Source organism: Microcebus murinus, chromosome 17 (assembly GCF_040939455.1).
Source record: "Microcebus murinus isolate Inina chromosome 17, M.murinus_Inina_mat1.0, whole genome shotgun sequence".
In the NCBI taxonomy this organism is placed as follows: Eukaryota; Metazoa; Chordata; class Mammalia; order Primates; family Cheirogaleidae; genus Microcebus; species Microcebus murinus.
The window spans coordinates 60,609,362-60,623,441 of NC_134120.1; the positions used below are offsets into that span (position 1 = coordinate 60,609,362).

General features: G+C 61.9%; 2 pseudogenes; both read left to right on the plus strand.

Moving 5' to 3' along the window:
• Positions 1-9,092: 9,092 nt before the first annotated feature.
• On the plus strand, positions 9,093-9,211 carry LOC142861717 (uncharacterized; annotated as a pseudogene).
• Positions 9,212-13,072: 3,861 nt separating this feature from the next.
• Positions 13,073-13,191, plus strand: LOC142861713 (uncharacterized; annotated as a pseudogene).
• The last annotated feature ends 889 nt before the right edge of the window (positions 13,192-14,080 follow it).

A 14,080-nucleotide genomic window follows, 5' to 3' on the forward strand; every position in this document is an offset into this window, starting at 1 on the left:
CTGGCTGTGTCCACACACCCATGGGACATGGGCATAGAGGGCGCTGTGTCGAAATGGCTGTGTCCACTCACCCACTGGAGACTCCCAGGGAGGGTGCTGAGTGGAACTGGCTGTGTCCACTCACACACGGGAGAAGGGCAGGCAGGGCGCGGTGTGGAACTGGTTGTGTCCACACACCGATGGGAGATGGGCAGACAGGGCACTGTGTGGAACTAGCTCTGTCCACACACCCACGGAAGAAGGGCAGGCAGGGCACTGAGTGGAACTGTCTGTGTCCACACACCCACGGGAGACGGGCAGGCAGGGCGCTGTGTGGAACTGGCTGTGTCCACTCACCCACGGGAGACCTGCAGGCAGTGCACAGTGTGGAACTGGGTGTGTCCACACCCCCACGGGAGGCGGTCAGGCATGCCGCTGTGTGGAACTGTCTGTGTCCACTAACCCACGGGAAACGGGCAGGAAGTGCGCTCTGTTGAACTGGCTATGTCCACACACCCACGGGAGACGGGCAAGTAGTGCACTCTGATGAACTGGCTGTGTCCACTCTCCGACAAGAAAGGGGCAAGAAGTGCGCTGTGTTCAACTGGCTGTGTCCACACACCCAAGGGAGATGGGCAGGCAGGGAGCTGTGTGGAACTGGCTGTGTCCACTCACTCTCTGGAGATGGGCAGGCAGGGCGCTGTGAGGAACTAGCTGTGTCCACTCACCCACGGGAGATGGGCAGGCACAGTGCTGTGTGTACCTGGCTGTGTCCACTCACCCACTGGATACGGGCAGGCTGGGCGCTGTGTGGAACTGGCTGTGTCAAGACTCTCCCCGGAGATGGGCAGGTGCTTTGTGTATCTGGCTGCGTCCACTCACCCACGGGAGACGGGCAGGCAGGGCGCTGTGTGGAACTGGCTGTGTCCACTCACCCAAGGGAGACGGGCAAACGGGGTGCTGTGTGGAACTGGCGGTGTCCACTCACCAACGAAAGACTGGCAGGCAGGGGGCTCTGTGGAACTGGCTGTTTCCACTTACCCACGGGAGATGCGCAGACATGGCCCTGTGTGGATCTGGCTGTGTCGACTAAGAAATGGGAGACAGGCAGGCAGGCCACTGTGTAGATCTGGCTGTGTCCATTCACCAACGGGAGACAGGCAGGCAGGGCGCTGTGTGGAACTGGCTGTGTCCACACACCCACGCGAGATGGGCAGGCAGGGCACTGTGTGGACCTGGCTGTGTCCAGACTCTCATGGGAGATGGGCAGGAAGGGCACTGTGTGGAACTGGCTGTGTCCACACACCCACGGAAGACGGTGAGGCATGGTGCTGTGTGGAACTGGCTGTTTCCACTCACCCACGGGAGACCGGCAGGTAGGGCGCTATGTAGATCTGGCTGTGTCCACACCCCCATGGGAGACCGGGAGGCTGGGCGCTGTGTTGAACTGGGAATGTCCACTCACCTTCGGGAGATGAGCAGGCAGGGCACTGTGTGGAACTGGCTGTCTCCCCGCACCCATTTGAGACGGGCAGGCAGGGCGCTGTGTGGACATGGCTGTGTCCAGACTCTCACAGAAGACGGGCAGGCAAGGCGCTTTGTGCATCTGGCTGTGTCCAGTCACCCACGGGAGACGGGCAGGCAGGGCGCTGTATGGATCTGGCTGTGTCAACTCAACCATGGGAGACCGGCAGGCTGGGCGCTGTGTTGAACCGGCTGTGTCCACTAAGCCATGGGAGACGGGCAGGCTTTGCGCTGTGTGGAACTGGCTGTGTCCCCTCACCCATTGGAGACGGGCAGGCAGGGCGCTGTGAGGACCTGGCTGTGTCCAGACTTTCACTGAGACGAGCAGGCAAGGAGCTGTGTGGATCTGGCTGTGTCCACACACCCACGGGAGACGGGCAGGCAGTGCGCTATGTGGAATAGGCTATGTCCACTCAACAACGGGACACGGCTAGGCAGGGCGCCGTGTGGAACTGCCTGTGTTCACACACACACGCGAGACGGGCAGGCAGTGCACTGTGTGGAACTGGCCTTGTACACTCACCCACAGGTGACGGGCAGGCAGGGCGCTGTGTGGATCTGGCTGTGTCCACACACCCATTGGAGAGCGGCAGGTTGGGCGCTGTGTTGAACTGGCTGTGACCTCTCACCCACGCGAGACTGTCCGGCAGGGTCCTGTGTGTATCTGGCTCTGTCCACACACCCAGTAAGACGGGCAGGGAGGGCGCTGTGTGGACCTGGCTGCGTCCAATCACCCACGGGAGACGGGTAGGCAGCACGCTGTGTGGAACTGGCTGTGTCCACTCACCCACGAGAGATGGTCAGGTAGGGTGCTGTGAGGATATGGGTGTGTCCACACACCCATGGGAGACAGGCAGGCTTGGTGCTGTGTTGAACTGGCTGTGCCCACACACTCATGGGAGAGTGGCAGACAGGGCCCGGTGTGGATCTGGCTGTGTCCACACACCCATGGTAAATGGGCAGGCAGGGCGCAGTGTGGAACTGGCTGTGCCCACACACCCACAGGAGACGGGCGGGCAGGGCGTTGTGTGGAACTGGGTGTCTCCACTCACCCACGGGAGATGAGCTGGCAGGGCGCTGTGTGGATCTGGCTGTGTCCACACACCCACGGGACATGAGCAGGCAGGACGCTCTGTGGAACTGGCTGTGTCCACTCACCCACTGGAGATGAGTAGGTAGGGTGCTGTGTGGAACTGGCTGTGTCCACACACCCAACGGAGACGGGCAGGTAGGACGCTGTGTGAAACTGGCTGTGTACACTGACCCACGGGAGATGGGCAGGAAGGACGCTGTGTAGATTTGGCTGTGTCCACACACCCACCGGAGAAGGGCAGGCAGGGCGCTGTGTGGATCTGGCTGTATCCACATACCCATGGGAGACGGGCAAGCAGGGCGCTGTGTGGATCTGGCTGTGTCCACACACCCACGGGAGATGGGCAGGTAGGTCGGGGTGTTGAACTGGCTGTGTCCACACACTCACGAGAGCGTGGCAGGCAGGGCGCTGTGTGGAAATGGCTGTGTCCACTCACCCACGGGAGACGGGTAGGTAGGGTGCTATGTGGATCTGGCTGTGTCCACACACACGGGATAGTGGCAGGCAGGGTGCTGTGTGGAACTGGCCGTGTCCACTCACCCACGGGAGATGGACAGGCAGGGCACTCTGTGGAACTGGCTGTGTCCACTCACCCACCGGAGATGGGCAAGCAGGGCGCTGTGTGGAACTGGCTGTTTCCACTCACCCACGGGAGACGGGCAGGCAGGGCGCTGTGTGGAAGTGGCTGTGTCCACTCACCCACGGGAGACGGGCAGGCAGGGCGCTGTGTGGAACTGGCTGTTTCCACTCACCCACGGGAGACGGGCAGGCAGGGCGCTGTGTGGAACTGGCTGTGTCCACTCACCCACGGGAGACGGGCAGGCAGGGCGCTGTGTGGAAGTGGCTGTGTCCACTCACCCATGGGAGATGGGCAGGCATGGCGCTGTGTGGATCTGGCTGTGTCCACATACCCATGGGAGACGGGCAAGCAGGGCACTGTGTGGATCTGGCTGTGTGCACTCACCCACGGGGGATGGGCAGGTAGGGCGTTGTGTGGATCTGGCTGTGTCCACACACCCATGGGATACATGCAGGTAGGGCGCTATGTGGATCTGGTTGTGTCCACACACACACAGGAGAGTGGCAGGCAGGGTTCTGTGTGGAACTGGCCGGGTCCACTCACCTACGGGAGATGGGCAGGCAAGGCGCTGAGTGGAACTGGATGTGTCCACACACCCACGGGAGTCGGGCAGGCAGGGAGTTGTGTGCAACTGGCTGTGTCCACTCACCCATGGGAGACGGGCAGGTCAGGTGCTGTGTGGAACTGGCTGTGTACACACACCAATGGGAGACGGGTAGACAGGGCACTGTGTGGAAGTGGCTGTGACTACACACCCACCGGAGATGGGCAGGCATGGCGCTGTGTTGAACTGGGCATGTCCTCACACCCATGGGAGATGGGCAGGCAGGGCGCTGTGTGGAACTGGCTGTGTCCACTCACCCACGGTAGATGGGCAGGCAGAATGCTGTTTGGATCTGGCTGTGTCCACTCACCCACGGTAATGGGCAAGCAGGTCGCTGTGTGGTTCTGGCTGTGTCCACTCACCCACGGGAGACGGGCAGGCAGGCAGCTGTGTGGATCAGCCTGTGTCCTCTCACCCACGGAGGATGGGCAGGCAAGACGCTGTGTAGATTGGCTGTGTCCACACACTCACGGGAGAGTGGCATGCAGGGCGCTGTGTGGAACTTGCTATGTCCACTCAACCACGGGAGATGGGCAGGCAGAGCGCTGTGTGGAACTGGCTGTGTCCACTGAGCCATGGGAGATGGGCAGGCAGGGCGGGGTGTGGAACTGGCTGTGTCCACACACTCATGGGAAACTGTGAGGCAGGGCGTTGTGTGCATCTGGCTGTGTCCACTCACCCACGGGAGATGGGTAGGCAGGGCGCTGTGTGGAACTGGCTGTGTCCACTCACCCACGGGAGATGGGCAGGTAGGGTGCTGTGTGGATCTGGTTGTGTCCACACAACCACGAGAGATGGGCAGGCAGGGCGCTGTGTGAATCTGGCTTTGTCCACACAGGCACGGGAGACTGGTAGGCAGAGCGATAGTGGATCTGGCTGTGTCCACTCACCCATGGTAATGGGCAGTTAGGGCGCTGTGTGGAACTTGTTGTGTCCACTGACCCGCCGTAGATGGGCAGGTAGGGTGTTGTGTGGAACTGGCTGTGTCCACACACCCACGGGAGATGGGCAGGCAGGGCACTGTGTGGAACTGGCTGTGTCCACTCACTCACTGGAGACGGGCATGTAGGGCGCTGTGTGGATCTGGCTGTGTCCACACACCCATGGGAGATGGGCATACAAGACACTGTGTGGATCTGGCTGTGTCCACACTCCCATGGGAGTTGGGCATGAAAGGTGCTGTGTGGATCTGGCTGTGTCCTCACACCCATGGGAGACGGGCAGGCAGGATGCTGTGTGGAACTGGCTGTGTCCACACACCCATCGGAGGCGGCCAGGTAGGGCGGGGTTGGAACTGGCTGTGTCAACACACTAATGGGAGAGTGGCAGGCAGGGCGCTCTGAGGAACTGGCTGTGTCTAGTCACCCACCGGAGACGGGCATGTAAGGCGCTGTGTGGATCTGGCTGTGTCCACACACCCATGGGAGACAGGCAGGCAGGGCACTGTGTAGAACTGGCTGTGTCCTCTAACCCACAGCAGACGGGCATGCAGGGCGCTGTGTGGAACTGGCTGTGTCCACACACTCACAGGAGAGTGGCAGACAGGGCGCTCTGTGGATCTGGCTGTGTCCACTCACCCAGGGGACACGAGCAGGCAGGGCGCAGTGTGGAACTCGCTATGTCCACTCATCCACGGGAGACGGGCATCTAGGGCGCTGAGTGGAACTGGCTGTGTCCACACACCCATGGCAGACAGGCAGGCAAGGCATTGTGTGCAACTGGCTGTGTCCACTCACCCATGGGAGACAGGCAGGTCGGGTGCTGTGTGGAACTGGTGTGTCCACACACAAACAGGAGATGGGCAGGCAGGGTGCCGTGTGGAACTGGCTGTGTACACTCACCCACGGGAGAAGGGCAGGCAGGGTGCTGTGTGGAACTGGCTGTATCCACACACAAACGGGAGACGGGCAGGCAGGACGCTGTGTGGATCTTGCTGTGTGCACTCACCCATGGCGGATGGGCAGGTAGGGCGCTGGGTGGAACTGGCTGTGTCTACTCACCCAGGGGAGATGGGCAAGAAGGACATTGTGTGGATCTGGCTGTGTCCACTCACCCACGGGAGACAGGCAGGCAGGGCGCTGTTGGAACTGGCTGTGTCCACTCACACACGGGATCCGGGCAGGCCGGGTGCTGTGTGGATCTGGCTGTGTCCACTCACCCATGGGAGATGGGCCGGTAGGTCAGGATGTTGAACTGCGTGTGTCCACAAACCCACGGGAGACGAGCAGGCAAGGAGCTGTGTGGAACTGGCTGTCTCCACTCAAACAACGGAGACAGGCAGGTAGGGCACTGTGTGAAACTGGCTGTGGCCACTCACCTTCAGGAGATAGGCAGGTAGGGTGGTATGGGGAACGGGCTGTGTCCACTCAGCCATGGTAGACTGATAGGTATTCATTTACCTCTCACGTTGTTCCAGCATATTGTGGGGGCAACAGTGTTAAGGTCGGGTAAATCGCCCTCTCCCCGCCTCCCCCCTCGGGTCAGAGCTTCAAGTGCGCCCATCCCCCAGTGGGTGCGCACCCACCCCATTCCTAATGGATGTGTATGCCCATCCCATCCCCACGCCCGCCCGACACCCACCCGATGAAGGTGATTCCTCTGTGTCCACTTAGGTGTCCATCGGTTCGTACCAATTTGCCGGTGAGCGCGAGCACGTGGTGCTCGTGTGTCCATTCTTGGGATACTTGGCTTACTGGAACGGGTTCCAGCTCTGGCCAGGAGAACCACGAGAGGTGCCCTCTCACCGCTGTTCCTCATAGCCGAATAGCACTCCGTGGTGTCCACGCGCCACATTTTATTTACGCACTCGTGGGTCGATGGGCACACGGGTCGCTTCCAGGTCTTTGCGATTGTGACTTGTGCCCTGACTCTAACCCTAACCCTTACCCAGCCCGTCTCCTCCTCGGCCCCTGCCTGACTGACTCCTTCCCGCCCGGCCTGTCACCTGTCACCTGTCACCGTCCTCGGCCCCTGCCTGACACGCTCCTCCCCACCCGGGCCGTCACCGTCCTCGGCCCCTGCCTGACAGGGCTCCTCCGTCGCCTGGGCCTTCCAAGGGCTTGGTGTGGACGCTGGTTCCAGGACGCCCTCCCAGGAACCCGGTAGCAGGGCGGCCGCAGCGTCTCGCGCAACCCAACCGTCCGCCGGCTGGCCGCCGTCGCTAAGTGGCCTGCGGGGGACGTGCTCCCGCTGTGCCGTGGGGGCCCAGCCTGGTGTCTTCTCTGAGGCCCCACGGCTGCCGCTCCCCGCAAGGGGATAGCCGCGGAGGTGGGGACCGCCTCCTCATGGGGACGTACACCCAGCTCTCCACGTCGGATTCCGGGGCTCTGTGTCCTGCCAGAAGGCCCAACTGGCCCGCGGGTCCTTAGAGTGGCAAAAACATCCGAAAACTGAGATTGAGGGTCCGGTGGGTGTCTGCACTTTTGTGCTGGGCACCCCAGGGAGGCCCCGGGGCTGGCTGGACTACGCGGTCTGCTGGGCGGGGGGGGGGGTGTGGAGGAGCAACTGATGCCCTTTGCACTTTGGGTAGCAAGTGTCTGAGGTGTCTCTGATCCCTGCACCATGTCGGGGGGAGGGGGGGGAGGAGGAGGAGGAGGAGGAGGAGGAGGAAGAGGAGGAAGAGGAGGTGGGAAGGGCCCCGTGGCCTGCAGTCGTGTTCCCCGGGGTGGCACAGCATGTGGCTTCTTCCACAGGCTGCTTGGCCTGGGCTCCCTGCACCTGGGCCTTTGGAGGACTGGCCCTGTGCTTGCCAACACTTCCTGCAGGGACCCAGAGCTGGGAGGTTGCATCTCTCAGCCCTGGGTCGGGCAGAGCCCCAGCGGGCCATGCCCACAACCTCTCTCAGCAGGGGTCCCCCAGAAGGCTCCTTTGGGACCAGGATTCTCTTGCGGATGACTCTTTAAGGTCTGGCCCCTGGATGGAGGGGCACCAGGAGTAGAGGAGCAGGAAGGGGAAGGGGGTGGCCATGCGAGGGGACACTTTCAGGCCAAGTCCCAGCTTCAGTCTGATCCTCCTGGGAACCCCGGGGTGGACATCACACCTCCTGGTTGCCCCGCTCTGAGACAAGGAGCCGGGCTTCGCATTCCCACAGCAGCCAGTCGTGGGCTGAGGACACCTGGGGCGTTGGGAACTCCCTGGCTTCTCCTTGGTTTAACATCTGGAGCTGCTTGTGAATTGTGCCCCCACACACACCCGAGTGCAGGTGTCTTCTGCACAGACTGCGGGCCTCGCTCTTCTGAATGCCGCTAGCTCGCGACCCACCCACGGGTGAACCTGGTCAGGGTACTTTCTCTCAGGGGCAGACTCTGATCCGGGCAGGCTACCGGTGTCTCTGTTTGCTCCTTTCTTTCTTCCACTTCGGGAAAGGCTTCCTTACTGGGTGTGGAAATCTCCTATGCCTTTCCTCGCCTATTCTGTCAGCTCTAAAATTCTCTTTCAGTTGCCACCCTCACAGATGGATTAGGAAACTCTTTGCGGTGCACTCATTAGTGAAATGACCTCAATGACGCTGGAATCCAATATCTAATCGCCGATTTTTAGCGAGTCCACATGCCAGGGTGGTTGGGGTCCAATGCAGCCCCGGCCAGGCCCAGGCCCCTTGGACTGGGCCACAGGAGGACACAGAGGAGGGTCCCGGCCCCCACGGTAGCGGTGCGGGCAGTTCTCCAAGGGCTTGGGTGTTTTCCAGAGGGAGGAGATGGAGGGGACTGATTTCTTCAGCGCCCCACAAACCACGCCACCCCACCCCACCCATGGGACACATCCCGAGAGAGAGAGAGAGAGAGACGCCCCATACACTGGCTCCCCTCCCCCATGCGCTGTGCCCCAGCCCTGGCCCGGGGGAATAGGCGGCCGCCGGGCCACAGGGTGGGGGGCGCAGCTGAAACGGGTTGTGGGGGAGGGCGGCCCCTGGCTGGGGTCAAAGGGCGAGCGCCCCGCCCCGCCCGCCCGTGCGCAGTCAGCGGCCCCGGTGCGCTGGGGGTGGGGGGCGGGGAGGTGAAGGAGGCCAGGCAAGGAGAGGAGGGGGGCTTGAAGGTCTCCACCTTGGCGGGTCCAGCCGTGGAGGCGCATCTTGTGTGAGTGTGAGTGAGTGAGTGAGTGTGAGTGTGAGTGTGTGTGTATACAGAGACAGCCCCCAACCCCGGCCCGCCGCTCCCTGCCCGCCCCGCCTGTCACCCCCGTCCCTCGGAGCCCGCCGGACCCGGCCGGCGAACTCAACAGGCCGGACCCGGCGCGGGGCCTGGGGCGGGAGGAGGCGGCGGGGAAGCGCAGAGAGGCTCGGCTTCTTGAGCGGGGCAGGGGCGCCCTCCGCCGTCCACGACCACACCACCCCGAACGCGCCCGATCCCGTCTGGTCTCGGAAGCTAAGCAGGGTCGGGCCTGGTTAGAACTTGGATGGGAGACCGCCCCGGAATACCGGGTGCCGTAGGCTTCTTCTTTTTTTTTTTTGCCTCTGGTTCTGTCGCGTTTCTGGGAGTGCGGCGGCGGCCCGGGGTGGGGGTGACCCCCACCCTCAGCGCCCGCCGCGGTGCCTGGCTCCCCAGCCCGCACCGTGGGGCCTCCTCTTGTCCCGAGCCGCGACACCGCCGCCACGCGGCAGCATGCGTGGCTTCTGGACAGTCAGGTCTCAGACCAAAGGTCTGCTCTGTGGGAGCCGACACGCTGGAGGAAACCTTGAGAGTCTGAGAGGGGAGGGAGTTCCAGAAGAAGGCCAGGATGTCATTTTGAGGGAGTATGTGACCAGAACTCCTCCCGTTGCTTTTGGGGTTCTATGGGCTACACGTAGGAATCTTTGGTGGTGGCACCTGATGTTCGGGGATCCGGAGTCACACCCAGACCTGCTCCACAGGCCTCCTTTTACTTTTCTCTTCGGATTCATTTTTTTTTTTTTTTTTTTGAGACAGAGTCTCGGTTTGTTGCCCGGGCTAGACTGAGTGCCGTGGTGTCAGCCTAGCTCACAGCAACTTCAAACTCCTGGGCTCGAGTGATCCTTCTGCCTCAGCCTCCCGGGTAGCTGGGACTGCAGGCATGCGCCACCATGCCCCGCTAATTTTTTATATATATATCTGTTGGCCAATTAATTTCTTTCTATTTATAGTAGAGACGGGGTCTCGCTCTTGCTCAGGCTGGTTTTGAACTCCTGACCTTGAGCAATCCGCCCGCCTCGGCCTCCCAAGAGCTAGGATTACAGGCGTGAGCCACAGCGCCCGGCCGGATTCATTATTTTTAAAAAGTGTCTCTTATCTCTATTATTGCATTTTCTTTTCTCTCTCTTTTCAAGCAGATGATGGGAGTCCAAGTATTAAGGTGACATGTGTTGCCCGTGCCCCCCTCGGCCCCCCCGTGTTCTTATTCATTTACCTCTCATGTTGTTCCAGCATATTGTGGGGGCACCAATGTTAAGGTCGGGTGCGTTGCCCTCTCCCAGCCTCCCCCCTCGGGTCAGAGCTTCAAGTGCGCCCATCCCCCAGTCGGTGCGTAACCACCCCATTCCTAATGGATGTGTATGCGCATCCCCTCCCCCCACCCGCCCGACACCCACCCGAAGAAGGTGATTCCTCTGTGTCCACTTAGGTGTCCATCGGTTCGTACCCATTTGCTGGTGAGCGCGAGCACGTGGTGCTCGTGTGTCCATTCTTGGGATACTTGGCTTACTGGAACGGGTTCCAGCTCTGGCCAGGAGAACCACGAGAGGTGCCCCCTCACCGCTGCTCCTCATAGCCGAATAGCACTCCGTGGTGTCCACGCGCCACATTTTATTTACCCACTCGTGGGTCGATGGGCACTCGGGTGGCTTCCAGGTCTTTGCGATTGTGACTTGTGCCCTGACACTAACCCTAACCCTTACCCAGCCCGTCTCCTCCACGGCCCCTGCCTGACTGACTCCTTCCCGCCCGGCCTATCACCTGTCACCGTCCTCTGCCCCTGCCTGACACGCTCCTCCCCGCCCGGGCCGTCACCGTCCTCGGCCCCTGCCTGACGGGGCTCCTCCGTCGCCTGGGCCTTCCAAGGGCTTGGTGTGGACGCTGGTTCCAGGACGCCCTCCCAGGAACCCGGTAGCAGGGCGGCCGCAGCGTCTCGCGCAACCCAACCGTCCGCCGGCTGGCCGCCGTCGCTAAGTGGCCTGCGGGGGACGTGCTCCCGCTGTGCCGTGGGGGCCCAGCCTGGTGTCTTCTCTGAGGCCCCGCGGCTGCCGCTCCCCGCAAGGGGATAGCCGCGGAGGTGGGGACCGCCTCCTCATGGGGACGTACACCCAGCTCTCCACGTCAGATTCCGGGGCTCTCTGTCCTGCCAGAAGGCCCAGCTGGCCTGCGGGTCCTTAGAGTGGCAAAAACATCCGAAAACTGAGATTGAGGGTCCGGTGGGTGTCTGCACTTTTGTGCTGGGCACCCCAGGGAGGCCCGGGGGCTGGCTGGACAACGCGGTCTGCTGGGCTGGGGGGGGGGTTTGGAGGAGCAACTGATGCCCTTTGCACTTTGGGTAGCAAGTGTCTGAGGTGTCTCTGGGCCCTGTGCCATGTGGGGGCGGGGGCGGGGGCGGGGTGGGAGGAGGAGGAGGAGGAGGAGAAGGAGGAGGAGGAGGAGGAGGAGGTGGGAAGGGCCCCGTGGCCTGCAGTCGTGTTCCCCGGGGTGGCACAGCATGTGGCTTCTTCCACAGGCTGCTTGGCCTGGGCTCCCTGCACCTGGGCCTTTGGAGGACTGGCCCTGTGCTTGCCAACACTTCCTGCAGGGACCCAGAGCTGGGAGGTTGCATCTCTCAGCCCTGGGTCGGGCAGAGCCCCAGCGGGCCATGCCCACAACCTCTCTCAGCAGGGGTCCCCCAGAAGGCTCCTTTGGGACCAGGATTCTCTTGCGGATGACTCTTTAAGGTCTGGCCCCTGGATGGAGGGGCACCAGGAGTAGAGGAGCAGGAAGGGTAAGGGGGTGGCCATGCGAGAGGACACTTTCAGGCCAAGTCCCAGCTTCAGTCTGATCCTCCTGGGAACCCCGGGGTGGACATCACACCTCCTGGTTGCCCCGCTCTGAGACAAGGAGCCGGGCTTCGCATTCCCACAGCAGCCAGTCGTGGGCTGAGGACACCTGGGGCGTTGGGAACTCCCTGGCTTCTCCTTGGTTTAACATCTGGAGCTGCTTGTGAATTGTGCCCCCACACACACCCGAGTGCAGGTGTCTTCTGCACAGACTGCGGGCCTCGCTCTTCTGAATGCCGCTAGCTCGCGACCCACCCACGGGTGAACCTGGTCAGGGTACTTTCTCTCAGGGGCAGACTCTGATCCGGGCGGGCTACCGGTGTCTCTGTTTGCTCCTTTCTTTCTTCCACTTCGGGAAAGGCTTCCTTACTGGGTGTGGAAATCTCCTATGCCTTTCCTCGCCTATTCTGTCAGCTCTAAAATTCTCTTTCAGTTGCCACCCTCACAGATGGATTAGGAAACTCTTTGCGGTGCACTCATTAGTGAAATGACCTCAATGACGCTGGAATCCAATATCTAATCGCCGATTTTTAGCGAGTCCACACGCCAGGGTGGTTGGGGTCCAATGCAGCCCCGGCCAGGCCCAGGCCCCTTGGACTGGGCCACAGGAGGACACAGAGGAGGGTCCCGGCCCCCACGGTAGCGGTGCGGGCAGTTCTCCAACGCTTGGGTGTTTTCCAGAGGGAGGAGATGGAGGGGACTGATTTCTTCAGCGCCCCACAAACCACGCCACCCCACCCCACCCATGGGACACATCCCCAGAGAGAGAGAGAGAGAGAGAGAGAGAGAGAGAGAGAGAGACGCCCCATACACTCGCTCCCCTCCCCCGTGCGCTGTGCCCCAGCCCTGGCCCGGGGGAATAGGCGGCCGCCGGGCCACAGGGTGGGGGGCGCAGCTGAAAGGGGTTGTGGGGGAGGGCGGCCCCTGGCTGGGGTCAAAGGGCGAGCGCCCCGCCCGCCCGTGCGCAGTCAGGGGCCGCGGCGCGCTGGGGGTGGGGGGCGGGGAGGTGAAGGAGGCCAGGCGAGGAGAGGAGGGGGGCTGGAAGGTCTCCACCTTGGCGGGTCCAGCCGTGGAGGCGCATCTTGTGTGAGTGTGAGTGAGTGAGTGAGTGTGAGTGTGAGTGTGTGTGTATAGAGAGACAGCCCCCAACCCCGGCCCGCCGCTCCCTGCCCGCCCCGCCTGTCACCCCCGTCCCTCGGAGCCCGCCGGACCCGGCCGGCGAACTCAACAGGCCCGGCCCGGCGCGGGGCCTGGGGCGGGAGGAGGCGGCGGGGAAGCGCAGAGAGGCTCGGCTTCTCGAGCGGGGCAGGGGCGCCCTCCGCCGTCCACGGCCACACCACCCCGAACGCGCCAGATCCCGTCTGGTCTCGGAAGCTAAGCAGGGTCGGGCCTGGTTAGAACTTGGATGGGAGACCTCCCGGGAATACCGGGTGCCGTAGGCTTCTTCTTCTTTTTTTTTTTTTTTGCCTCTGGTTCTGTCGCGTTTCTGGGAGTGCGGGGGCGGCCCGGGGTGGGGGTGACCCCCACCCTCAGCGCCCGCCGCGGTGCCTGGCGCCCCAGCCCGCACCGTGGGGCCTCCTCTTGTCCCGAGCCGCGACACCGCCGCCACGCGACAGCATGCGTGGCTTCTGGACTGTGGGGTCTCAGACCAAAGGTCTGCTCTGTGGGAACCGACACGCTGGAGGAAACCTTGAGAGTCTGAGAGGGCAGGGAGTTCCCGAAGAAGGCCAGGATGTCATTTTGAGGGAATAGGTGACCAGAACTCGTCCCGTTGCTTTTGGGGTTCTATGGGCTACACGTAGGAATCTTTGGTGGTGGCACCTGATGTTGGGGGATCCGGAGTCACACCCAGACCTGCTCCACAGGCCTCCTTTTACTTTTCTCTTCGGATTCATTTCTTTTTTTTTTTTGAGACACAGTCTCGGTTTGTTGCCCAGGCTAGAGTGAGTGCCGTGGCGTCAGCCTAGCTCACAGCAACTTCAAACTCCTGGGCTCGAGTGATCCTTCTGCCTCAGCCTCCCGGGTAGCTGGGATTGCAGGCATGCGCCACCATGCCCCGCTAATTTTTTATATATATATCAGTTGGCCAATTAATTTCTTTCTATTTATAGTAGAGACGGGGTCTCGCTCTTGCTCAGGCTGGTTTTGAACTCCTGACCTTGAGCAATCCGCCCGCCTCGGCCTCCCAAGAGCTAGGATTACAGGCGTGAGCCACAGCGCCCGGCCGGATTCATTATTTTTAAAAAGTGTCTCTTATCTCTATTATTGCATTTTCTTTTCTCTCTCTTTTCAAGCAGATGATGGGAGTCCAAGTATTAAGGTGACATGTGT